At 42.2% G+C, this 27,472-nt stretch overlaps 1 long non-coding RNA gene across 1 annotated transcript in view; it reads right to left on the minus strand.

Annotated features, from left to right (window-relative positions):
• The window catches only part of LOC149874312 (uncharacterized), a 144,465-nt gene extending 118,673 nt beyond the window's left edge, over window positions 1-25,792 (minus strand). Inside the window, exon 1 of the long non-coding RNA XR_016440048.1 lies at window positions 25,730-25,792. This is a non-coding gene — a long non-coding RNA (uncharacterized LOC149874312). The remainder of the gene's footprint in view (window positions 1-25,729) is intronic.
• Between the last annotated feature and the right edge of the window lie 1,680 nt (window positions 25,793-27,472).

Consider the following 27,472-nt stretch of genomic DNA (forward strand, 5'->3'; position numbering starts at 1 on the left):
TCCATTAAAGTCAATGGAATTAGTCATCTGTTTAAATGTAAGCACATGCTTAAACTGTTTGCTTAATTGTGCCTATAGACCCTTAGTCTTCATCTGCTCAGTAACAATACACTCTAATGTCAGGCAGACTTTTCAGCAGGTGCTTGGGTTTAATTCAGATTCTATAAAAAAAAATCACACACATTATAAAGCTGGCTTCCAGAATGACAGCTGTACACAAAACGGCTGTTTCCTCATCAATCATATTTGATTATATAACAGGCCACTCAGATTTCTCAACCTAATCTTTGTATTTTTAATGCATCTCTAAAAATTTGTATACTACACCATCTGCAGGAAAAGTAATAAAATGTGTTGGAACAAAAGGAAATCCTTATCTTAATATTTGAAATCTATTCCAGGCACATGTGGGGGCTGGGAGGGGAAGAAGAAGATCAAATACAATGCAACTTGTCCAATTTACCAAGATTAATGTTATCAATATGCTCTTAAAAATCTAATCTGTGACTTGGAGAATTAATTTTATGATAATATATTTGTTAAACAACAGTGTAGGTCAGAGCTATTATTACAGAAAATGTCACATGGAAATATTGCTAATGAGTGAATGAGTGCATATACAATGCAATAACGGGCTGCCAGGTTGAGTAAATGTTTAAGGAAACCTCAAAACACAGCTTATTGTTTAGTAGTTTATTGTGAACACATCACTGCTCCCAAATACACATTACCACTTTATCTTTCTGCATGCAACACTTGAGTAATTAACTGTATTTAGCTTCTCCTTTTTATCTCTTTTTTTGGTCTCATAATTTTAAAGTGTTGCATGCCTGGTAACATAACAGTATTCTACAAGGATGAGCTTTGAAGAAAAAAACAAGCAGAGAAAAATTGGTGATGCCATTTCCATTGAAAAGTAAGATGCAGCAAAGTGTCTTCTGTTACATGTTTATATTTCCACATACAGAATTTGTACATCTGCTAAAACCACATTTGTGTATACAGGAGATATTTGCACATAGAAATTTGTAGATTTGCTTTAATGGATAACAGTTCTTAAAATTCTGTCCCAGACTGGTTCAGATTTCTGATAAAGATTATAAAGGGTAAATGTGTTTTATTAGCGTTTAATGTGGGGGACTGGTGCTGCCTTAGCAGGGGCACGTGCCCCCACCTGCAACTAGTCCTGCTGACCAGGGGAGGGGGGATTCCCCCAAAGGCAATCCTGCAGGCCAGGATTGGGGGCGTCCCTTGTGGGCAATCCCATGATGGCTGATCACTGCGACCGATCACTGCAGCCTCTTCTGGGAGTGTCTGAGGCCACTTCTTGAAGCAAGGGCCAGTCAATTGCTGCAGCCACTCCCAGAAGTGGCTGTACCCATTCCTGGAAGCAGCTGTGGTAATCACAGCCATAGGCCAGTGCTTCTAGAGGGGGCATCAGTGCTCCCACCTGCTCTTCCTGCCCATTACCTAAGTGGTGAGTGCGGTCGGTCAGGGGGGCACCCATGTTCTCAAGGGGTGCACATGCACCCCTGTGCACCCCCTACATGTTGTCACTGGTGCTTAATATCTGGAAAGATTACATTATCTCTCTTGCATCTATATCCTGTTCTGTTTCAACGTTTTATCTACTAATAAGTAAACAAACCGTTCAATGGCTGTTAAACAACCAGTCTCCAAAGCATGAGTGAAGCTTTCCTTCTGACTTTACCTTTTCAAGATGGCTAGTTACTACTCAGAAGAACATATCAACCTAAATGGCTCAAATCTAAAAGACTATTTTCCCCAGCACATTTGTCTTTTATGTAACAATTACTCTGCCAGCATGTGGTAAAATACCGACTTCAACAAGTTCACCAATCAGCCAATGAGGATAATATTCCTTACCCTAGTCAGGGGTGCTCCGAGGATTAATTAGTCAATATCTATTCAGTAATGTGCATATCAGAAGTGTTGTATAAATGCCAGATATTATTAATTCCTAGTAAACTGATAAAACATTTTTATACAATAACATCTTTGTATGATTTCCTGAAGCTTGCAATTTCTCTATAGGATAGTTCACACTGCTGTTTGTATTACCAGTGATTCAAACAAAAATCTTTAGAGTTATTAAATTATTTTGCATAGGAACTTTATTGTTAAAAGAATAAAGCCAAAAAATATTCATCATTATCATCATCATCTGCATTTCCTACATGGAGAATGAAATATGTATGTACCAGAGCAACAAAGAGGAAAATAGCTTTTTTCTGAAAGACATCCCCCCTACAGAGCAACTACCAAATGTATTGGGCCAATTCTTTTCCTGATATTAGTGCAGTCAAGTTATTTGAGTTAGAACAGGGATGAATTTGGTTCACTGTTTTTTCCATGCATAGAAATTTTTTTTGGAGAGCTCTTCTTAATAACTTTAGTCACAGACTCACAGAGGTGAATTAAATGTATAATAAACTTACTGCAGGATACCATTGACATGAAGCATTTTACTCCTCCATGATAGACTTATGAAGCTACTTAAAATCCAGAATGACCACTTTGTGGTAAAAAAGAGACCTCATTTTGGAAATGGGAAAGGAAATCGAAGAGATAGCTCTATCTACTTTTTATTATTGTTAAGGGATACCTAACACTGCTTCCCAGGCTTCTGAAGAGATGCTTAACAGGGGAAATATTCACCACCCAATTTGGAAACATTGCTTCTTAGCCTCTTGTGGGCTAAGATCAAGTGAAGTAGTGTACCGAGTAATTCAAAGAGAGTAGCAATGACAATGAACACATTCCACTGTTCAAAAATGGTTTAGATTTATTTATGGATAATTTATCTTGCAAAAAGTACTGTTGCAAAAATATGTTTAATAGAATATTTTCTGCCTTTTTCCCCCCCACTCTGCATCTTCAATATGCCCTTGTTCATTTCCTTCTGTGTCTTTGTATTCCTTCTTAGGAGTCTTAGAGGGTTCCCCACCCTCCACCCATGCTATGGCTACCTCTTCTCAAATATCTATCATAATGTTGGATTTTGGGGGTTGGTGCTTGGTCCAGTACTTTTCAACATCTTTATTAATGATTTGGATGTAGAGGTGAAGAGCTCACTTACCAAATCTGTGGATGGTGCCAAGTTACGGGGAAGTGTGGTCACACTTGAGGATAGGCTACAGATACAGGGGGACCTAGACAGGATAGCAAGTTGAGTGGATCAGAATCTGATGAAGCTCAGCATTGAGAAATGTAAAGTGCTACACCTTGAGGTGAGCAACCCCCAACACACCTAGAGGCTTGGTGGCACCAAACTAACTAGCACCACAAATGAGAGGGACCTGGGGATAAAAGCACCATGAGATGGCAGTGCAGTGTTGTAGCCAGTAGGGCAAATAATACTCTGGTATGCATCAGTTGATGCATCTACAACAAAGCCAAGGAGGTGATTCTTCTGCTCTACTCGGCACTGGTGAGATGGCAGTTGGAGTACTGCATCCAGTCTGGGCACCACACTTTAACAAGGACATGGACAAGATTGAGATAGTCCAAAGAAGAGCCACCCATATGATCAGAGTCTTACACAGCAGCCATACAAGGAAAGGATGAGAGATCTGGGACTTTTCAGCCTGAACAAAAGAAGGCTGAGAGGGGACCTGGTAGCAGCTTAACACTACGCTAGGGGAGCACGTCAAGGGCTTGATGAGCAAGGTAGGAATAAGCACCTACCTTGGAAGTCTTCAAGAGGAGACTAAACAGTCACCTTGGGGTTACCCAGTTATCTATCCCGTTTGGTGCAGGGGGCTGAACCTAATCTTTCAAGGTTCATTCCAGCCTTACAATCTATGAATTTTCCTATCTTATAAATGAAAATATGCTTTGATACTTAGGGAGAGGAGTAGATAAATAGATGTCTTTGTACCTTCACAGTATCTAATTGTGCTACAGGTTACTAAGCAGAAGTATGAGGGAAAGTTGCAAAGAAGTCAGCTATTTATATAGCTAAGGAACTGAAAGAACAAACCACAGTTTACCTTATCTGTAATAAGTCTTTATTCTGAGTGCCCCCTCATAGTTGGGGATAATGACACCACAGTGAGGGGGCAAGTGCACTAAATGGGCAGATGACTGTACAGACCTTTCCTGGGAGGTGGATCCAGGGGCACAGGGGGTGCAATGGTGCACTTGTACTGCACTTTGATTCCTCTTCTATTCAACGTTTAAAACCAATTGCCTGGCAGAGGCAGCACCTTTTCTAGTCAGGCAGTGCTGGGGGAGTCAATTGACTTCTTGCCTCATTATAATCTACCTGATCCCTTCTAAACTCATCATTCCACAGGTGTTAATGAGCCTCTCTTCTTTTTAATGGTCTTGATGTTCCACCAACCAAGTTATCATTCTTTCTGCAAGTCTGCAGTTTGTTAGCTGCTCCTGGTAATAAAGCTCCTATTTCAAGGCCCTGAAGATAGCTTTTAACTCATTCCAATGAAGTTACATTTGTTTTTGCTTCAATCTTAAACTGTACAATATAGTCCTAGGTCTATAGCATATTTGCAAGACTTCTAGTTTATTTTTAGCTGGAGAAAAATAGGTGTTGCTTCATATGTGATGCACCTTAGCATCTACATCCCTCTTTTTAAAATCCTAAGTCTTCCCACAGGCCTTTCCTCCATGTTATTCTTTGTTACAAAAACTACAGAGCCTCTCTCAATCTTGCTGCTGTTTTTCTTCCTTTATTTTATGTACTTATCCTGCCCAAAGGCATACATACCATTGCTGTTCAAAAAGTCTTACGCATTCCCTCACCTTAACAATTTCTTGCTACCTAATCACAGCTAACAGCTCAAAGAATTTAGCCAGTAGATTGCACTACATGAAGTCTGCCTTTAGCATTCCCTTGAAGCATTTTCTTTGATGACTACCCCTTCTCTTCCTATACTACAATAACTGTACAGTAGCTGCTAAGCATTCATCCATTGTCCATCTGTTATGTATCTTTCTAGTTGTACATGGCCTTTCACTATTAATGTCTGATGGATCTGCAGTCAGTGCACTGCAGGACTTTCCCAACGTGGTATACCACCTCATCTGGATTTTGGTATGAGGTCACTTCTGGTAGAACTTCTCCAGTTGACATATATGCTTTCCCCAGAACATCCACATCTCACTCTTGTATAACAATGTGGTAAATGTTACAGCTTTTGTATCTTTCATCTAGTGGACAGCTTGATACCATACTAATTGCACACTTACTTTTAGACCAGTGCTAGCTTTCTGGAGGTGAGACACTAACTAGGTCTCCATGCAAGAGTACTCATTGAAAACACTCCCAAAGCAGTTGAATAAATCATTAGAGCGCAGAGATAAGCAGAGTAGGTAGACTGGTTTCAGGTTTAAGAGGCCATGAAAACCAAAAGCCACTCACCGATGCTCAGCTGCTCAGGCATGTACTCGAACCATTTATTCTTCCCAATTCTTCCTAAATAGCAGGGTTTTTAGGTATTCACAGAGAAGATTCATAATCAAGTACCATCCCCACTGGACCCTGTGCCACCGCTGCCACTGTGGGACCCCAGGCCACCACAGCCACAGTAGTGCCCATTACAGCAACCTTCATGCCCTGGGTTGCATCTGGCCTGCAAAGAACCCATGCTCTGGATGCAGCTTAGGGCTCCCAGTTAATTTCAACACCCCTGTGTTAGGGAATTACGGAGATAAGTTTATTTGATTGATCTAAAATAAGATTAAGACTACCTTGATTACAGTGTGTAATACTTTTCTATGGAAGAAGATAATAGGTTTGGAAGGACATTTTAACTTAATAAAAAAGGTGTAACAAGAACTCATAGCTGGAAGCTGAAGGCAGACAAATTCAAATTAGATCAGTGAGAATGAGTAAAGAAACTACCCCAAGGTAAACAAACTATCAAGGGAAGTAGTAGATTCTGTCTCAGTGTTTTCAAATCAATTCTAGTTGTCTTTTGGGAACATGCTTTAGCAACCCACACTATTTTTTCCCTAGACAAACACAAGCTAATAGGCTTAATATGGGAGTAGCTGGGTGAAATGTAATGGTCCATGACATACAAGAAGTCAGACTATCATAACATCTAGTGATCCTTTCTGACTTTAAACCCTATTAACCTACTAAATTAATGACGTATCTCTCTAACCAGGAATCATATTTCTGTTCATGCAAAATGGCATGCACAACTATGATGCCAAATGTATACATAAGTTCTAATGCTAGTTACAGAAAAACAATGGCATAGCAAGATATAATATACAGGATAAAGATTAACTTGCATTCATGTCCTGTGTGCATCTTCAAGCCTGCACTGCTATAGTACGCCCCTACCGAACAAAGCAGCCATGTCATGGACCAAGATACTGTATTCGAGAAACAACAGAAAAATACATGCTTAATGTTATATGCTACAATTAAATAATTCTACAAAAGTCATGATCTAGCAATAAAAAAGAATGATGCTGATTCACAAACATCATACAGAGTGCATCTGTATGTACATTAACACGCTTTAGTTAATGCACATTAAATCTAGTAATTCCATTGTGATGTACTAGGAAAATGCACATTAGTTTGTCCTAATGTGCATTAACTAAATGGCGCAGGGCACTTTTACATGTGTTTTTGGGGTGGGGGGATGGTGCTTTAATTAGAGCAATTCTGACAACCACTGAACTAAAATGGTGATAAGTTTTAGTTCAAGCACCCCCACTGCCATTTTGAAGTGTGGGGACACTGAGACATGAGACACAGGAGGCTGCTGGAGTGTGGTAATTACCACACTGTAGCAGACTCAATTAATCGAGTCTGTTCCGACATGCTGTAATTACAGTACATCAGAGCAGCCTCCATGCTTGTGTGCAGGCATCCACAGTTTTTTACGGATACTTAATGTAAATTAGCCTATTTTAATGTGCATTAACTAAATAGCACGGACAATTTATACATGTGCTCTGGGAGGCAAGGGGGTGCTTTAATTAGAACTTCTGAGAACTTCTCTAATTAAAGCACCCAGAGTGTCACATGTATCAGCATCCCTGCACTGAAAACGGCAGTGGGGGCCCTTTAACTAAAATTCATCAAAAGAGCTTTAGTTAAAGCACCCCTGCTGCCATTTTTTAGTGTTGGGACACTAATGCATATGAGGCTGGAGTAGGCTGGAGCATGGTAATTACCACACTCCAGCAGACTTGATTAATGATGCCCCATAATTACAGTGTGATGGAGCAGCCTCAATGCATGTGTATACATGCCCACATTTTTTAGTGATGTTTTAATGCACATCAAAATAGGCTAATGTGCATTAATGTGCACATGCAGATGTGCCCACAAATTGACATCAAGTTATGATATTAAGATAGCTTTTCAAAATCAGGTTATTAGGATGGGAATAGTTTACAACTTTCTGCAACAGTGTTCAGTGACATAGAGGCCTCCCATCTATTAGAGTGATTAACTATTGCTATAAGCTATTCCTCTGTGCCTGTATGGAATTTCAGAAATATTACAAGTTGTAGTAATTGGGTTGTTGTATTGTAAATTAATAATGTCATCTTTGTCTCTATCCATTTCCTACCATATGCCTTCTTCCATAGGTAGACATATTAGGGAATAGGAAAGTCAGTTTTATAGAGAAATTCATTGCTGATAGCATAGAAAAGTATTAAAAAGAAATAAAGCTATGGATTTTCAGCCAAGAAAACTGTATACAAGAACTGGTAGTAATGAACACTACTTTCTTTTTGGAGACATTCTGCATTATTAGGAATAGTAGCAGTGACATTTATTCTTTTAGTATTATTATTTTGGCTACAGACACAATTAAAAAAAAACAAGAAGTTATCCATTTTGAAATTATAAATCCAACTTATTTGTACTATTACTAATGTCAAGTCTATGCCTAGAACCAGAAGTAAAATACTCCATGAGAGGAAATCTTAATGGGTAAAATTTTGAGGAAAATTATGAAAATGTCTTTTTGTATTATTTAAATTTTCCTTTTCAAGCACAAATAGGTAAACTTGGAGCAAATGCTGAACAAGCTAGAAGCCAGAAAGACCAGTTCTTCAGCTGGTTTAAACTGGCTAAATGATTTTACTGTTTAACCTCAAATGAGGGATTGGGCTGTAAAAAATTACCTACGGATCTAAGAGGCCATTAATGCATCACTCTTCTCATCTTTGAGAAAGTTAGTGACAAATGGCTGATATAGTTTCCAAATCAATGTTCATTTATTATCAAAGGTGATCAAAGTTATAGAATGGTGTCTACTGTGGGTAGTTCTATAAGCAGAAAAGTTAACCATAGAGAATACTATTTTATATATTTTCTATAAAATAAATATAACCAAAAATTCTGCCCAGGTTCTAGGCATCTTTGTCACAATGTCAAGATATACAAAGGAATATTTCTTCCTATCACCAGAAGCAAATCAAAATAATCAAATAGAAAATAACCAAACACAAATAAAATCAAATCTACATGGTACCTCACCCTCAAGTCCTGTCCCTCATACCTCTTACATCCAGTAATGCTATTTTGGGCCTTCTACCAAGGTATTAATTCCAAAATTAGGATATGGTTACTCCTTAACCAATGACTAATTTATTGAGCCCTTAGCAAATACAACTGTAAACTAAAAATAAATCATTCTCAGCAGTTACAATTTAATACGATAGCTAGTCAAAGTTAATGCTCACTACCGCAAGATATCGCAAATGTGACTTCACAGGTTGATCAGGCTGTGATGTCTTGTCTGGGGACTCCTGGCTCCCAAGTCCGATGTTGATCCAGGATCTTGGATCAATGACAGGATCTCTTCAGGCTTTCTCCAGGTGTGTTCCCAGACAGAGGTTCCATTTTTCCCCTGATATACCTTATCATTACTGAGCTATTATCATATAATTAGTGTAAACCCATCCTTAAAATGCACATTAATAAGCATATTTCTACTTATCATATATGATTATTCATAACTGAATTTTTCAAGCTATTAGCATATGATTATTTGTGACTGGAATTTTCCATTTGTTTTCATTCTTAGGTGGGAGATAGTTTTGCTACTGACTAGGCATGTCTATATATGCCCCCATGGTGCAGTTGTTACTGCACTGTCATTTAGTACTTCCTCTAGGAAGTAGTAATGATGGTAGTTAATACTTCATCTAGGAAGTATTAACTGAGCACCGCACAGTTATTTTTAACAGCTATGTCACTGCAGTGATACCATATAGTGAGGGAGCCCATTGCTGCAACAACGTAGAAACAACATAATAGGCTATGCCTGTTGATGCTACATTGCCATGGAATATTGCTATGGTGACATAGAGTCCCATGTAGATGCATCCACTGTTTCTCTTTTCCCAAGCCAAATTCGTTATTCTGGTTGGCCAACTTCTTGTTTTGACTTTGGTCAACCAGACAGAGTATTTTCATACTTTCTTCTTCTTTGTCTTCTTCACCAAAAATGGGTCACAGTCAAAGTGAATAATAGAATCATAGAAAATTAGGGTTGGAAGGGACCTCAGGACGTTATCTAGTCCAACCCTCTACTCCAAGCAGGACCTTCCCCAACAAGATCATCCCAGCCAAATCTTTGTCTAGCTGGGACTTAAACACCTCCAAGGATGGAAATTCCATCGCCTCTCTGGGTAACCTGTTCCAGTTTTTACTACTCTCCTAGTAAGAAAATTCTTCCCAATATCTAACCTAAACTTCCCTTGCTGCAATTTGAGACCATGACCCTCTTGTCACATCTCTTTGCTGAGTTGCAGCTGGTTACAGTCAAGGTTAAATCTGTAGCAGAATACATTTGGCCTTGTGCTAAGTGTTGGAGTTAATAACCAGGACCAAAGGTTTCTGGGTCACAAACCATATCCAAGTAGTTTACATAAATAAATGGGACTTCCAACATTCAGCTGACTTGGGCTATTTTGAATTAAAGAGGAGTATAGGTTCCAAAGCCAAAGAAAAAAGAGGAAATATTTTCATTCAAACTTATGTGCTCGAGCTCAAGATTCTATGACCAAAATATTAGCAATGTTACCCAGGAGACAGGCCAACTTCAGAGTAGGTAGGTCTTTCATTTAGGGTGTTAGCCATTAATTGAAAACTTCAACTCTGCCAGAAAACAAACAGGAAGGCAGAGCTAATCCAGGAGCACTAGTGTCATGTTTCCTGGAAAAAGACTTTATTTAATATGCTGGCGGTTATATTCTGCAAGAGTTTAGGGTCTGTACTAGCAATGATTTTAGAGGCTGGTAAAGCTGAAAGTTGTTTAGTGGGTTTGATTTGAATTTGAAAAACAAAAAAAAAAGCATTAGTCTTGTAAAAGCAACACTAGAAGTTTGGCTGGGACTGGTCTCCAGTCCACTCAATAAATGACTTCACTATTAGTCCCTTTTTTAATAACAGTGAAAGGCTAGGTCCCTAGTCATTTAAAACTGCTGTGGTCAATAGAGCTACTCTGACTAAATATAAGTCCTAATTTTGCAAAGACATAGGCAGTAAAAAAAGGCTAGATTTAAATTCCTGGGTCTAACTACAAAACTTTAAATCCCATTGCATAAAACAATTTTAGATTTCTTCTCCACTCGCATTTCTTTCCTGTAGCAACTCCTGGATGTATTCTAATCTCTTATTGTTATTGATTATATTACCTAGTGCTCCCCCTCTTCTCCACACCCCCGCCAATAGACTTGAAGCATACACATGTTAATAGTTGAGATGCTTAGTTTAGAAATTGGTGCAGAAGGCTCTTAGCCCCCTTCCAATTATATCTTGTGAAATTGACTCTCTGGAGGTTTTCAATAAAACGTTCTTTCATTATTGCTCAAATTACATCTTCAGGTTTATTGACAATAATCCTGTAGCTGGTGAGTTTCTGATGAAAGTCAGCTTTCACCGTCAGGGCCAAGGCTTACAAAAGAAATGCATGTGAAAGAGCTGTACTGAAAAAACTGCAGAATTCTATTTCTGACTGTTGAGCAAATGGTTCTCTTATTGCACAGATCACTATTATAATTTTGGAAGAAGCAGGCTTGTTTATCATGAAGCACCATTTGTGAGATGAAATGATACCCTTTGTAGATTTAATGATGTGTTATTAGGTACACATTAATTTACCAATTCATTTTGAGAATAAATGAAAGGAGCCAGGTTGTGAGCCCAACTTTATCAGCTATTTCAACTGTTCAGCCTGATGAATGGGATATTCAGGGGGTTGCATTGCTTGGAGACTCATTTATAAAACTCTGTTCAATATAAGGGGCTAGAGAAGGTGCTCATAGAGCCGATATCTCTAAGTCAGCTTCTAGAATGAAGTTTTTATATACATTTCCTGTCTTACTGACCACCTGTCACTCCTCTTTTGCAAAAGTCCTCATATAAGCATACATCTTCAAGCTAAGATGAGTTCAGTGTGGCTTGAGTTCTTATAATTTGGCACAAGCTGGTTAGTTTATATAGCTTTTCAACAATCATTTTCCCCCTGAGTTTTTCAAATTTTACATGACTTTCTGAAGTCAAACATTATGGAATATGAATGAGGAGAGTGAAATTTTGTCAATAGCTTTAGTAGAAGAAAAATGAAGAAAAAATTCACAAATATCAACATATTTACTTGCAATATTGTGTTAAATGAAATATTCTCATTTTTATTTTATTGAATATAAGACATATTTATCTAATCTAATTTAAAAGAATTAAAATTTGAACAAAACCAAAACCCAAATACTTTGAGTCAACCTGAAATGAATTTTTCGCCTGATTTTTTTCAGTTCTGTCACCATTTTTTTTTAAATCAGTTATTTGCATAGCCCTCATTATGATGAAATTTGTTTGTGGTGAGCTGATTGACTCAATGATCTTTTAAGGTCCCTTCCAGCTCTTACTTTCTTTGATTAATTTTTGATTGTCTTGTACTGATAGGAGAGAAGTACAGAGAAGCTATACAATGTCCAGTTCTTGCATTAAGCCAGTCTCACAGTTATGTATAACACAAATGCTTTATCCTAGCTACAGTGAAAAGGCTGAGCTTGTTTACTTTGGGGCAACTGACCTGCATTAAGATGGCAAAAGATTGTAACATCTTTCTCCTGATGTCACTAAACCTTATTCTCATGCCTGACCACTATTTTTAAAAGTTTATCATTTTAAAGAGAAACATAAACCACACCTCCTCTCTAACTCCTTGATTAAAATCTTATTCTACTTAGCCAAACTGAATTTTGTAGAGTCACTTGTAGAGCTGTGTTAAGCTAGAAGGTGGATACCAAGAAAGCTCCTTGTATGTGGAGGTAAATGATGATGACCATCTCCTCCAGCTACAGCCCCTAATATAACTTTATTCATTTATTTATTGCACACAAAACAACAATCCCTCAATTGCTATGAAGTCTAACCCTCTCCATGTTGTAGCAGATATCTGATGATTAAACACTCAGGTGATAGGAACAGCTTCCAGGCAACAACTGATGAAATTCCAGACAATAACCCTGCAAATCAGTAGAGACCTCTTTCCAGGATGGATACATTGTGTCTCAGTCTCATAGCAACAGAGAACATATCTATCATGGAAAATGCTCCTTATAAAAGACTATGATCTGACACCTAAAATGCTTGGTGAAGCTTTAGATGGATAAGAAACGCAATAGCATCTCTTTGTTTTGAAAGCAACTGTGACCACACAGATACTAAAAGCTTCTGATAAATTAATATTATTTTTTATTATCACCTTTGTATATTTTGAGTTTTATTTTAACTGTATTTATTGGGAGGGTCTAAGGTCTGGACATGCATTTGTTTAGCTCCCAGAGTTTACAGGTATTCAAAGGTTCATAGGTTTTGCTTGGACTATCTCTACCACGTATTTCTTACAAACATCCAACAACGTAAATAAATTATTGTGATTTCATTATGACTTGCACTAATATTTAACATTATTTTCATAAAGGTGCTGCTTCTGGAAGCATGTGAATATGTCAAGCTCTTTGGAAAGGTACAGAAATTACACTTATTGTGTAGTAAACGCACAAATAGTGCTCTCCAGCTATAACTGAACAGACAATCACCGCATATAAATCATTGTAAAAATGGTTAATCCTGCTCTAAGATAACCCTGGTTGGATGTGGTATCAGAATTCAGTGCTATAAGTTAGAGTCTCATAATGACCATCTGTACCATATCCCATCATGGTAGGCTACATTCTGCTGGCATCCCATGAAGCATCGTGACACCCTGCTCACCCTCCTTAGTGGGGGGCTGGTCTAGTCTAGGCCAGAGCTTGTATGTTCTGCCTGAGCACCGGCCCAACCCCCTTGACTCTGAGGTGCAAAGGCCCTGTTTCCAACCCCCTCAAACATACCCATCCACCAGCCAGCTATCAGCCACTGTCTAGTATTATTGCTCAATGTGCAGATTCCATCTACCTTGTCTGAGTATCTGTAAGTATACTTTATATACTTTAAATATATATGCTTTCAATTAAGTTCTGTGCTGTTTCCTGGATACCATGTTTACACAGAAGCTTGTTTTGAAGGGTCTGTATCCAGATCTCAGTCTGTTCAGCTTGAGCCACACTTCTCTGTCAAGGTTGTTCCCAATGAGCAGGGACTCATTTGATGTTGATATAAAATACTGTAGAAATAGATTTCATACTAAATTACTCTGAAAAATCATTTAATTTCCATTCATCCCAGCCCTTATCTAAATTTAGTGCAACCCAGAAGGCCACAGCACCCAGCCTGCCAGGCTGTCCACAGGCTCAGAGAACTGGCAGCAGGGGAGATGCTAGGGTCTTTATTTTTATGTCACTTGGTCTAATGCATGAAAATGCAGGAAATGTATGTGTAAGTTGTGGAGCTTGTTATGGGTTTGTGTGGTGGTTCTGAGGATTTTGAAGTTGGCACATCATGCCATGCTGGCTAAACATCTTAAGGCAGCTATCTGCACAGATACTTTACTGCTGACCTTCTGAACTTGATGTTTATAGGTGAAGGAAAGGTCTAAGGTGACTCCTTTGTAAGTTGGGGTCTGCTCATGGGGAAGGCTCTGGTTGTCTACTCTTATATTCAGCATGCTCCTGGCTCAACAATTGTCCATGTGGAAGACTGATGATACCAATTTATTAATGATCCTCACTTTTCCTCATGGCTCTGAAACAATGCCTCCCACCCCCTAGCCCCCGTGCCACTGGTTTGGAAAGAAGGTAAGATGCCAGGCTCAGTCTCCCCTACTGTTGCTGGGGTCTTGTCAGTCTGTTTTACATTAAGGCCATAAATATGGGTACTTCCCCATCCCTCAAGGTCACATTGCTTTCCTGAGTGAGGCCCATGTGTTTACCCAGATATATCTGATGCAAACCCTAACCCAAACAGACTCTGATATACACTGAAAGTTTTTTTTGAGTCCCAAAGCTGAGGTGGAACCAAAGGTGAATCTGAGTTTTGGCTGGTGAACCTCTGGGTGCTATTTGGTAGAACACCTATTTATAAGGACTGCTGTAGAAGAGGTGCAGCAAGAAATTCCCCTAGCAAATCTCGCATCCCCCATTCCCTCCCTTTCTCTCATCCCAGCGAACCAGAGAAGGCTCATCTCTCTGTTGGGTTTCCCAGCCCTCCCATCTCCCGCAGCAAGCAGATGGAACCCAGCCATCCAGGTTTTCCATGAGTGTTCTGTGCTGTGGTCAGTGCTGCACAGTTCCTAGTCCTGCACAGGGGGAAAGGAAGTCTCCTTTTTCTTCAGGCTCCACATTTTTGCACAGAAGGCCCAGTCATGGAGGCTGAAATGCTGGATCCAGAATGGTCGCTTGAACATCTGCACAGCATCAGAGATGTATGTAGATGGCACAGGTGACATGATGATGAAATGGGAGTCTCAGTTCGAGGGGTAGAATATACAGGTTGGTGACTGTTTGCACCCATGCTGCTGCAGCACTTGACTGAGCCACCCAGGGCCAAGAATGCACTATGAATGTCCAAGAATGAGGTCTACAAATGGCTAGCCACTCTCTGAGGGAGGCTGCATGCACTGCTATGGAGCTGAGCGTTGCAATACCCACTGGCCAGACTGTAATTTCCTATGATTCTATGATAATGCATTTATGTACAAGCCCAAAGACCACTTAGGATCCAGCTAAAACACCCTTGAGTTGCATCAGTGCCACCCATGGGAAGACTATTGTTCCCCCCCAGGCCACAGTGGTGGGGCAGGCTCCCATCTCCCCATCATGGAGAGCTCCATCCCACAGATTTCTCCCTGGGTCAATATGCCCTAAAGTCTATGGTGCTGGAGGGGAGGCCTGGATGGTGACTGTGGAGGAATGCTCTGCATCACACATTGATTGGGAGATGCTGGAGGGCAGAGGAGCCCAGAGCAGGAGATATAGCACACGAGAGACACTCACCAAGGAAGGTATCTAGGAAGGTGCCCAGTATAGCCCACTCTGTGGAGCTGCATTAAGGGAGGGGAGAGGGACAGTTGTACAAGACCTAATGCCAAGGTGGGCACTAACTCGCCCATCTTTCATAGCCAACTCATGACCCCCAGCCGCTGGGGGTCACTGGTTTAGGTGCAGGGCCCCAAACAGATTCCAAGACAGTTCTGAAAGGGTGCAGGAACACTGAGAATGGGGAAGGGGGATCTCACCCACCAGGCCACTGTGGACCCAGGTCCCACTGTGGGGAAGCAGTACAGCCTCTGTGAAGGCAGCTTCCTGGGGTCTGGCCAAGTTCTGGACCAGGCAACATTCCAGTCTTTATTATGCACAAGAAAAGTTTGGTGCTGGCCTCCACAGGACCAGGTAAATGAGGTCATAAGGGCTATATAAGATAAGGACTGCCCAGGAAGAGGGGCAGTAGCCATGATGAAAACTCAGAGAGAGAGAAGAGCTAGACCATCTGAAACTTGCTCTCTCTCTCAAAACTCATGATCAAGGAATTGCCTGCCTCCAGAGGGAATCACCACCTGCCTCTGAATGATACTTGTAAGTAAGCTACCTGAGATATATCTAGATATATAGCTTGCAGTAACTCAGATGCATGATCAAAGGCTACCCCAGCCATCCTGTTTGATCTTTGGGATTTCTCTGATACTACTTAACTCTGTACACTATTTCAACCCTACTCTTTGTAACCAATAAAGTTCTCCTTTGTACCTTGAATGGGAGACTTATTGGGAGTGGGTCTAGATTATGCCTTGGGGTCCCCTTGGTTTGGCTGACTAAGGGAGACCACTACTTGTGCTTCTGACTGAGGGAAGCATCCCAAGTTCTTGAAGTAAGTTAAGTACCCCCAAGGGCTATTAGGCCTGCCTAGTTTTCCATGGTGACACTGGGCCAGGATCAATCCCATTCCTGGATGGTGGCAGCAGTAATTCCAGGCTAGCAGGTGTGCTCCAGGAAGGGTACTAGTCAGACATAAGGCACCCCCAGGGAGGCACTCAGAGCCTGGAAGGTGGTTGGGGGCAGTGAGGTGGTGGCTCAAAGCAGAAACACCCCTACTGGCTTGCCACATCCCTCTCCTATAGCTATGCTTGTTCTGTTTGGTAAATAGTGGAAAATTTACATTGATTTTTATTTCTACCTCTAAATAGATCTCTAGTTAGAAGTTGGAATATTTATTTACATTCTAACAGAAGTGATCTGGAGGGACTTCTGGAAAAGCCAATCCTAGTTCCATAGCAAAGTCCTTTATGGGTCCAGGAGTGAATTTAAAATGGACTAGTTGAAGGACACTGACTTTAGGAAACAGCTGGCCTGAATTAGCCCAGCTGAAGAGGGAAGACTGAGGGTCTCCTGACTCCTAGGAGTCAATACTGGGGTCCCTAAAATGGCTTCTCTCTTGGTCTGGATTGGAGCTTATGAATCAGAGAGTTACAAAGGTATGACATCCTTTTTTGGAACTTGTCTCTGAGCTGTACTGGGTCCCAAATGACTCGTACTTAAGATTTACACTTTTCTTTCCATTTTTTTTCCAATGTATGATTTAAAACATATAATTAGAGTAACTCAAAGCTCTACAGAAATGAAAATGCATATGTTTAACTACTATGCAAACCAATATAAAAATGTATTGAGAGTAAGTGGGTGAGGGAGGCCATAAACAGAGCAGTGATCAATTTCAGAAATCTCTTTATGTTGACATAATGGGATAAAAATGTAATTAAAGTGCTTTAAACTACAGATATCTGAACTGTGGGAACCTTTTCTGACCTCTCAACTTGAGATGTACAGATGTTCCTTGACCCTTCCTCCTGATGCATTTCTGTACTATGAGATATGTGACAGACAGAGCAAAATAGAGAGATAGAGAGCTGCAAAATGTCATTAATCAGATGTCATTGCATACACAGAACCTGGGTAGGAAAGACATGTAATTGATAATATAACTAGATTTTCAGCATGTTGCCCACCATAGGTTTGATATTGGGCATGAACAAGATTTTGAGCTCATGAACTTACCAGGGGTTTCTGGTTAGCATCATGATGAACTGCAAGTTAAAAATCCTATTGCTAAGTTGGCATGCTATGAAGGGGTGGGGAGAGGGAATCAGACTGCTTCAAGCACGGCAGCCAAACAGATCATCAGATAACACTGAGAGCACAATTGCTGCATCATGACCTTTTCTTGAATGTGATTCATGGAGCATGTGTGTATATTTATGAGACTTGAGGAATACATCAAAATCAGATAGGAGAGTGACCATGGATGAAGCAACACTGCATAATATTATTCCATTAAATTGCTGCCAAATACTACAATTGCAAAAGATTCATAAGGTGTGTCCTTGCTGGGGCTATAAAATGTTTAAACATATTTCAATACATTTACTGAAGAAAAATTTCCAACAACAGAATCCCAGCCCCTGCTCAATTAAAAAGCAACAAGCATCTAAAGGAATAGCACATTTAATTATATGCTGAAATTAAAATCTTGAATTGATAATTGTGTTCTTAAGGTATCAGCTCTTACATATGATATTTGTTTTATGTTTATCTCATCAGAGATATCTATTTATTTGAATCTGAATAAGCTAGTCTGAGTGGCTGTATAAGATACAACATAACCTACTTTGTTAAACCAATCAGCATGTAACTGATCAATAAGGATACACTGATCAATTTTCATTTTGCTGCAGCATCAGAACGGATTATTACATCTACATCAAACATTTAGTAATGTAGCTACAAAGTCCTAGGAAAAGGGCGTCATTATAAAATCAATTTCTCCTTATTTGAAGATGGCTTTTTGTTGAAAATGGTATAATTTTCTACATCATATTTCAGGTTCATTATTCCTCAGCTGTTTCCTAAGCTGCTTCATACATTACATACTTAAAGATTTATAGAGATTGAAAATATTAACTGGTTTAAATTATTAATATAATTTTTATATTATTATATTATAGTACTATAGCAATTAGAGACTGAAAAGACAGCTTAGAACAGATTGTCATCTACAACCCACTGTAAGAGCAAAAAATTGGTCTCCAGCAGCTTCCAAATAAAGCAGAGGTGTCAAATATATGGCCATGGGCTGGATACAGCTTGTGATCCCCATTATACAGCTTGCAGTGCTGCCTGTGGGACTCCAACTGGGCCTGCACAACGCACATACCATGCGCTCTCTCCAGCCCCGTACACTGCATGCAGTGCATGCAGCCTGTCTGTCACAGGCTGAACTAGAGCACAGGAGAAAGCAATGTGTTGTTCTGGTGATGAGCTTAGGTGCTTGTTTGAAAATACAAACCACTTGTCAGAGCTGGGCCTGTGAACTGCACTTCATGAGTCCCCTAGGTAGTAGGTACAGAAACTCATGGACTCAATATACACAGTGGAATTCTGGCACACTGTGATCTGACACCCCAGGTACTTCTGCACTTTCACCTCTGCACTGCTACATCCCCCTTTCCCCCCTACCCCAGCCTGCCCCTCACCCCCGGAAACCTCCATTTCCATTTTCACTGACTGGCTTTCTTGCCTGCATTGCATGCCAGCCCAGCCTCTGGCTTTTTTACTATCCCTTCCATCCAGAACTGACTGCAGGTACTTCCTCAGCCTGACAAAGGGGTTTTAAACCCTAAAGCTTCCTGAGATATATTTTTAAGTACTCCTTTTTTTCCATAATAAAAACACAAGATAAGCCATCACACACCATGAGTAACATCATATGTCCGACACAGCTCAGCATCTTTACTTCTTGCTGTCAATTCCTTTATAAAAAGAAAGGCTCTGTGACAGTTCTGTTCGGGTACTTTTGATGCTGCTGCTGCTGCTACTGGTGTTGAGCCAACTTAGTTATTTTACCGGTTGTCATGTAAAGTGGTGGACTGGACCTGAGGCTATAAGGGAGGAGGAAGCCACACTGGGGGACACTGCTGTGTTGTGCAGAGGCCCCAGAGCCAGAAAGGGCACACCTTAACATATACACAGTGTCACCCACCCACATCATGAGTTTTGCCTGTTAGAAGCCAGAGATGCAGGGCTCCAGAAGCCAAACTCCCCCAGCAAGATACACACAGAGCTGGCAGGCTTCATGGCCTGGCAGGGCGCAGCACCCAGGCCTGCAGTATATTTAACCCCCTATGCCCCAAGACAGACACAGTCACACAAGCATCCACCCACATCATGAGTTTTGCCTGTTAGCAGCCAGAGGTGCAGGGCCCCAGAACTCCCCCAGCACTTATCTCCTTGGCAGCTGGCAGGCTTCGTGGCCTCAGCAGGGGCCACCACCCCTGTAGTTTTCAGCCTACTGCACCTTAACACACACAGGGGGTCACAAGTTTTGGCTGTAAGCAGCTTGAGGTGCAGTTCCCCCCAAACCCCTGCACCTATCTCCATGAAACTTGGCAGGCTTTGTGGCCTCAGTGGGGGATATCACCCCTGCAGTTTTCACCCCATTGTGGTGTAACACGTACATGTGACATGAGTTTTGCTTTCAAGAATTTGGGGTGCACTACCATCTCTGCAGTTTTGACCCCACTGTGGCTTAACATACACACATGACGTGAGTTTTGCTTTCACGAATTTAGGGTACAGTTTCCCAGAAACCCCTGCACCTATCTTCTTGAAATTTGGCAGGCATTGTGGCCTCTACAGGGGGCCAATCTCTGTAGTTTTCACCTCACTGTGGTGTAACGCATACATGTGACATAAGTTTTGCTTTCAAGAATTTGGGGTGCAGTTCCCCCTAAACCTCTGCACCTATCACCTTGAAACGAGGCAGGCTTCATGCACTTAGCAGAGGCTACCACCCCTGCAGGTTTCATTCAAATCAGACAAAAAACAACGAAGTTATAGATATTTCATTGATTTCCCATTATACCCTATGGCCAGATCTCTGAAGCGGCTCCAAATCTTCGGAGCCGTTTCAGCTGAATCGAAGTGGGAAACTAATCCAGAGCTCCAGATCAAATCACTGGCATCTGAAGCAGCCAGATTCGAGGTCAAATCGGATAGCTGCCTATTCATACAGGCCTATTAGACAGGGCACAACCTATGGATCATCTCATTTCAGGATCGTCCTGTAAATAGACATCAACAGAATACCAAGGTGAAGGAAGGTTGAATAAGTACTGAAGGTAACGATTTTGCCTTGGTAGACAAAAGTACACAAGGGGCATGTCTACATGAGACACTTTACTGAAAATTATAGCAAATTACAGTGCAGTAAGCATCACCATCTACACATGCAAACACTTATTGCACAGTAATTTGATCTAACCATGAGTAAATTTGCTGCCTGTAAATACAAGTAGCAAATTTACTCACAACTAGTTACTGCACAGTAATGCACATGTAGATGCTGACATGGAGCAAATTTGCCCCACCAGGTGTAAAAAGGATAGAAAGGGAGGGCAAGGAGCTCTGTGGGAAGGGGGAATGGAGGGATGGTGTTTAGTGTGGGGAAAGAATGGGGGGATGGGCTCTATTGTGGGGGAGGGAGGACAAGAGGGGGTGGTGTCTTTGGAGAGGAATAAAGTACTTTTCTGAGAACTGTCTACAGTGACCATGGTGCTGGGAGTGCATGGTGGGGGTCTGTGGGTAGCTGTCCAGGTGGACTACAGCAGGGAGTGCAGGAGGAAGCAGTTGGACAGTGCCTTTTAAACTCAGTACCCCGGCCCCCAGTGGTGGGTAAGCAGCTCACCCAAAGCCTCAGTGAGCAGTGAACCACTGTCGCTGCCACCACAGCTGACATTCCTGATGTCAGGCATCGTCCACCTGCTGCACCTCCTCTGCCTAATCCTTGTGAAACAGCTCTCCCCTGGCCTTGCAGATGTTATGCGGCATATAGGCTGTGATAATAACTTGGGGGGTGTTGAAAACAGCGACCTCGAGGCTGGTAGTGAGGGTGCACCAGTGTCCCTTCCAGCCTCTGAAGGCATACTCCAAGAGAGCACGGTTTCAGCCCAGACACCTGTTGAAGTGTTGTAACATTTAACACCTGCTGAAGTATTGATGCGGATCCAGCTGAGTGGTGTGGAGCCACATGAACCAGGGGAGGAGTGGGTAGATGGGGTTCCTAATGAGGAGGGGTGGGACAACCTGTGCACCCAGCTAGAGGTCTGGCACCCCCAGCACAAAGTGTCCACCCTCCATCAGGACTGGCAGGGTAGAGTTGTGGAAGATGTGGGCATCATGGACACTGCCCACCCAGCCAGCACTCATATTTGTAAAGGCACTGTAGTAGTCAGTGATGGCCTGGAGCATGATGGAGTGGAAGCTCTGTCAGCTGTAGCAAGTCAGTCATCATGGGGAGGGTGGATGATCGGGATGTGGGTCCCATCCAGGGCCCTGATGCACTGGGGGAAGCCCAGGGTACAAAACCCCACCACCACCTCCTGGGTGTTGTGCACCTGGAGCACGGTGTGGCCCAGCATGTCCACACACCTCCAGTACACCCTTCCTAGCAGTCGTCTTGCCCATGCTAAAGAGGTGGCCAACATAGTGGAGGCTGGCAGGCATGGCCAACTTGAGCAGGGTGATGGCCAGCTGGGTGCCCCACAGGGAAGGTCCAGCACATGGTGGCATCCTTCCATGTCAGATGCAGGCAGAGTTTCTTAAGGAGGTCCTGGAAAGTGGCCCAAGTCATCCAGAATGACTCAAGCGACTGCTCATCACCCCAAGTGGTCTGGACAATGTGCAGCCACCAGTTCTGGCAGGCCCAGAAGTAAAGAAGCTGGAGGCCCAGAAGTGTGTGGATAGCCCCAGTAGCTGCAACCAGGAGTGTGTTGTTTGCATCCCTGCTGGGATCTGGGTGGCAGCACAGGGTCTGGACAGCAATAGCATGGTGGCAGGGGGCATGAGACAGTGTGGAGAGCAAGGCCAAGTGGCCATGCTGTGTGGGGGGGACCACCAGAGCCAAAACTGACCTGAATCAAGTGGCAGTTCCTGCAGTGGGCCATGAGGGTGAGCACAGTGGTGGTGAGCAAGAGCCTGGAGCAGTGGTCTTTGCTCCCAGGGCCTGGGGCTTGAGCAGCCATGGCACAACAGGAGGTATGGCTCCCACTAGGGGAATCCCTTGCTGGACTTGGTGCTAGGTCCAGGGGATGACCTGGTGGGGGATCTGCAAGTACAAATTAACCTAGGGAATAGTGAACATCAACTGATTGAAGTCACTACCTGGCATAGGGTGGGAAAAGTAACCAGCAGGGTAGAAGTGCTAGACTTCAGAAAGGCTAACTTCAACATGCTCTGGAGATTAGTTAGTGAGGCATTGAGAATCAAGAGCATTGGTGAGATGGGAGTCCAAGAAGGGTGGTCATTTCTTAAGGGAGCAATCCTTTGGGCACAGGAGACAATCCCATTGCACACAAAAGGGGACAAAGGGACCAAGAAACCCTGTTGTCTGAACAGAGACAATCCAGGAAAGCCTAGGAGCAAAGAAAGAGGCAAACAGGATGTGGAAGCAGGGGGTAGCTACCAAAGAGGTGTATACCTCCTAGGCTCGCACTTGCAAGGAGTAAGTTAGGAAGGCCAAAGCAGCAACAGAACTCAGGCCAGTGACAAAAATTAAAAACAACAGAAAGTCCTTCTTCAGTTATACAGGGAACAAAAAGAAGGCGCAGGGTAACATAGGACCTCTACAGGACAGGCTAGGGCAATTGGTGACAGATAGGATGGACAAGGCATCTGTATTTCTGAACATGGATCAAGACGAATCTCCCAATTGCATTATAGATAGGCACAGAAGGAACTCCAGCCCACCAACGGTCAGTACCGACCTAGTAAAGGGACACTTGGAAGGGCTGAATGTGTTTAAGTCAGCAGGCCTGGATGATCTGCACTTTATACAGTAGGTAAATGTATCTGTTTGTTTTTGTCTGTGTTTGATGTAACATCTTTTTCAGCATTCCCTCTGATGCCACTTGATGGGCACATCAATCTTATTTAGTGGAGAAGACTGAGTCCAGTGTTGAAGAAGGGGAGGAAGGAGGATCTGGGTAACTATAGGCCAGTTAGCCTCACCTCTATCCTTGGGAAAACCTTTGAAAACCTTATTAAGGATCACATTTGTGGGAGCCCAGCAGGAAAAATAATGCTGAAGGGCAACCAGCATGGGGTCATAGCAGGTAGTCTGCCTGACTAACCTTGTTTCTTTTCATGACTAGGTCACAAAATGCTTAGATGCAGGAGTTGAGGTAGATGTCATCTACTTGGATTTTAAGAAGACCTTTGATAAGGTATCTCATCCTATTCTTGTAAACAAACTGAGTGGTTGTGACATACATGATTACATGGTCAGGTGGATGGCAAATTGGCTTAAGGGTTGCACCCAGAGAGTCGTGGTATACAGGTCAGTATCAACCTAGAAAGATGTGGGTAGTGGCTTCCCCGAAGGCTCGGTCCTTGGATCTGTGCTATTCAATGTCTTCATCAGTGACTTGGATGAGGATGTGGAAAGCATTCTGTCTAAGTTTGTGAATGACATGAAACTATGGGGTACAGTAAACACACTAGTGGGAAGGGATCAAATCCAGGCAGACCTGGACAGGTAGAAAAGTGGGCAGAAATGAATAGGACGAAGTTCAACAAAGACGAGTGCATCTGCCCCCAGTGCTCTTTTCTGCCAAGGGCAGGGGGTCAGAATTGATCATCTATTGAGGTCCTTTCCAACACTAACAACTACGAAACTATGAAACTATAATACATATGTGGAGAAACAATGATGCATTCAGATACAGGCATGCATAGACAAATGCACATGTAAAATGTGCAAAAACTCTGGGTCAAGCCTTATTACTCAAAGTATGACTAACTGTCTCAAACCACTTGATAACTAATAATATGTATAATTATGTGAACAGAGATAATCTGACCCTAAAACAAACAAATGGACAAACCAAAAACCAATTAACATAACTGTGGTGTGTGGATAGATAGGTATAGGTATAGATAGTCACGGGCAGAAAGATAGATAATTGAAAGAGGAAATAAAACAAGGTGCTATGAGCTTGTTTGTAATTGCATGTCTATATAAATCACTTCTTAGACTTCTTCAGTAACTGGAATTGCACTATGTAGAACCTCCTTGCCCCCTTGTATATTTGGTGACACAGTAGGAGGTGCTACTACACAGAGCGAACTTTCTCACTGTGCCAGATGCAAAAACCTCACTTTGGGAGTCTTCCACAGGGTGCCTACAGCTGACTGTCCCACTTCCTGGAGAATACCCACAAGCCTGGGGTAGCGTTACCACCACCCGGGCACTGGTCTCTGTTAGGGCTCTGTGTAGCCTGGGACACACAGATCCTGCAACACTTGGGTGTGTTTTGCCCACTGGTAATATTTGTTGGTGCCTCTTTCAGCCTGAAGCATCCCAGGATAACGTCAGGTAGGACTGAGGAAACAAAAACAGGCAAGCTCTGCTGGCCAGGCTAGGAGCAAAAAGGCTTGCCTCTCCTCCCTCCACAGCAATACAGCAAGACACACTGTAACCCAATACATTTACAGATCAGGGGCTGGGTGGGTGTAGAACAAGGAAGTCACGATACACTTTGAGCAAACATAAGCAATCAGAGTCTTATACAGACTTGGACATAATAATCCTTTTAACACACATCTGCCTAGACATTAATCCTAACTCCTAGCTAATTCCCAAATTAATACTTACAGGAATTAATCCAGGCTGCAGCCTGAAGGCACTTTGCTTGTGGCTTTTAAAATGTCTGCCAGAGGAAGAGCGAGCTTCCCTCTACTTGGCCAGGTCACGCGGTTGACCAGCCTGAACCAAACAGAAAGCTAGAGAAAGAGAGAGAGAGAGAGAGAGAGAGAGAGAGAGAGAGAGAGAGAGAGAGAGAGAGAGAGAGAGAGAGAGAGAGAGAGAGAGAGAGAGAGAGAGAGAGACGGGGTTTCAGCTGGAATGACTCAAGAGAGGGACAGATAGAGGGGAATTTCTCCACAGTATAGGTGTTAAGAATATATACTTCAGCTTGGATTTAGGTTAGATTGGTGGACAAAATTATTATTATTATCAGGGATTTCTAATTCAACTTTTTATTTGAATATTTATTTAAATAAGAACATAAATACATACGATTTCAAAAGGGGTCGAATGTCATATCTAAATCCAAGAAGAAGGTTAACTTCACCAGCACCCAAGAGCCCTGTATTAGGGTATACCAAGTATGTTAAACATTTGTGTTCAAGCCATTTTGATTCAGACCAAAGACTTGATCTTCAAAGGTCTTGTCTCAATGTAGAGCGAGAAAATATTGAATCTCACCTTTTATGGGATGGATTCATAGGTTTTTTTATCTTGCTTCGAATATCATCTGTTGAATTAGAAAACAAAATTAGTTGATGGTTTCAATGCAGTTCTTGCTCCACATGTTTCCATATCACCAAAAAACAGCCAGGGACATGCTGGAAGTCCCCATGATGCTAAAAATCAAATAGACATGAAGAGTTAGGTTCAGTATCATGGGGTTTCCCCAAGAGGGTGCTTACTTAGGACAACTGAACCCTTGTCTAGTCTCTGCAAGTGCTCCCAGGCCAGGGTGGTTTCTAAAGTGGAAGGGAGGTTTGGCTCCTCTCCAGTCTGAGACTCTGGCCTTTTGGTCATTGACACTCTGTGGTTGGTCTGTGGCCCTAAGTCAAACAGTGGCTTCTAGTTCAGCTCCCATGAGAGGCTTTATCTTGTACTTGGCCAAGTGCAACCTGAAGTTCCAAGCAGCAAACAGACAGGTCCCCTTGAGTAAAGGCATTTACTGGGGCAAAGACCACTCAGCCTCAGGTTCCCTACCACTTCCAAAAGGTTAATTACCCCCACCGTCTCCAGCCCATACACCCCAAAGTTAATTCAGCTCTTCTGCCTCCAGCCTTTCAGTTCTACATCCCCAGAGCTACTCCCATATTTCTCTCCCATACTGTCTCCTGCAGACCACACCCTGCTCTGCTGCAACCATTGTCAGATTTTCCTCCCCTGAAAGAGTGCTATGCTACCTGCAATTTCCAATGTTGTTGAAGGATCAAACAAAGCTATTCAAGGCTCTTTAGATGGATACATATTCTGTCACTTAGCCAGCACCTTTGGGTACATACAGCATTATCTTTAGAACAACCTAACAAGGTTTAGGTCAATCTAAACACTCATTTGTGCAGGCATCTGGGGGGGAAATGGGCCAAAAATGGCAGGCCTGATCTGTTAGTTCATCTGAGTATATGAACTAAGTTAGAGGGAACAGGTTAACAGGATCATAGCCCCGAGGCTGGGATAGCCCAGCCACTCACCCAGCCCAGGGGCTGTGCTCTTCCTACCCCCTGGACCCTGACCAGGCTATTTCTAAGCACCTAACCCTCCTACTCTTGGATGAACAACCCCCCCACACTGACCCACCAACCTCCCCCTGCAGCCCTGCCCCCCTCCAGATCCCACTCACCATTTCCCCACCCTACATTACTCCTGTTTTCCTATGCCACTCCTGGGACCGCCGATGGTCATCCATTCATGTGACTTCCATGTGAAAGTAGACTTTAGTATGTACCATATAGCATTACTGCCTCTTTTACCCATTCTTTCCCTGTGTACTAACTTAATGGGTAATGGAGGCACACAACATTATAACATGAGCACATTTACAGCAGAAATATTACAATAAAAACTATAGTTCTTCACATCAAATAGACATGAAGACTTAAGTCCAGAGATACTCAGGTATTCAGATATCTAAATTAGATACCTAACTCCCATTATAACCAATGGCATAGGCATCTAAATACCTCTGTGGATCTACGCTTAGGCTCTTCTCTTCAATTTACATAAGCAGTCGTTTCAGGCCCATTGTTACTAACAGCACTTCAGCACGAAATTGCATTAGAAATCTTTGTATTCTTAAGAGTAGACCACCTTCTAGTATTTCAAGTACTGTTCAGGGTTAGTGTCAAACAATCTACAGTCATAATTTAACAGCAGTAGAGCTTAAGTGGTATTAGTAAAAGTGGGATATATTCACAAAAGTTCCCTAGG

This window comes from Crocodylus siamensis, chromosome 1 (genome assembly GCF_052110815.1).
Source record: "Crocodylus siamensis isolate JL-2025a chromosome 1, ASM5211081v1, whole genome shotgun sequence".
Lineage (NCBI taxonomy): Eukaryota > Metazoa > Chordata > Crocodylia > Crocodylidae > Crocodylus > Crocodylus siamensis.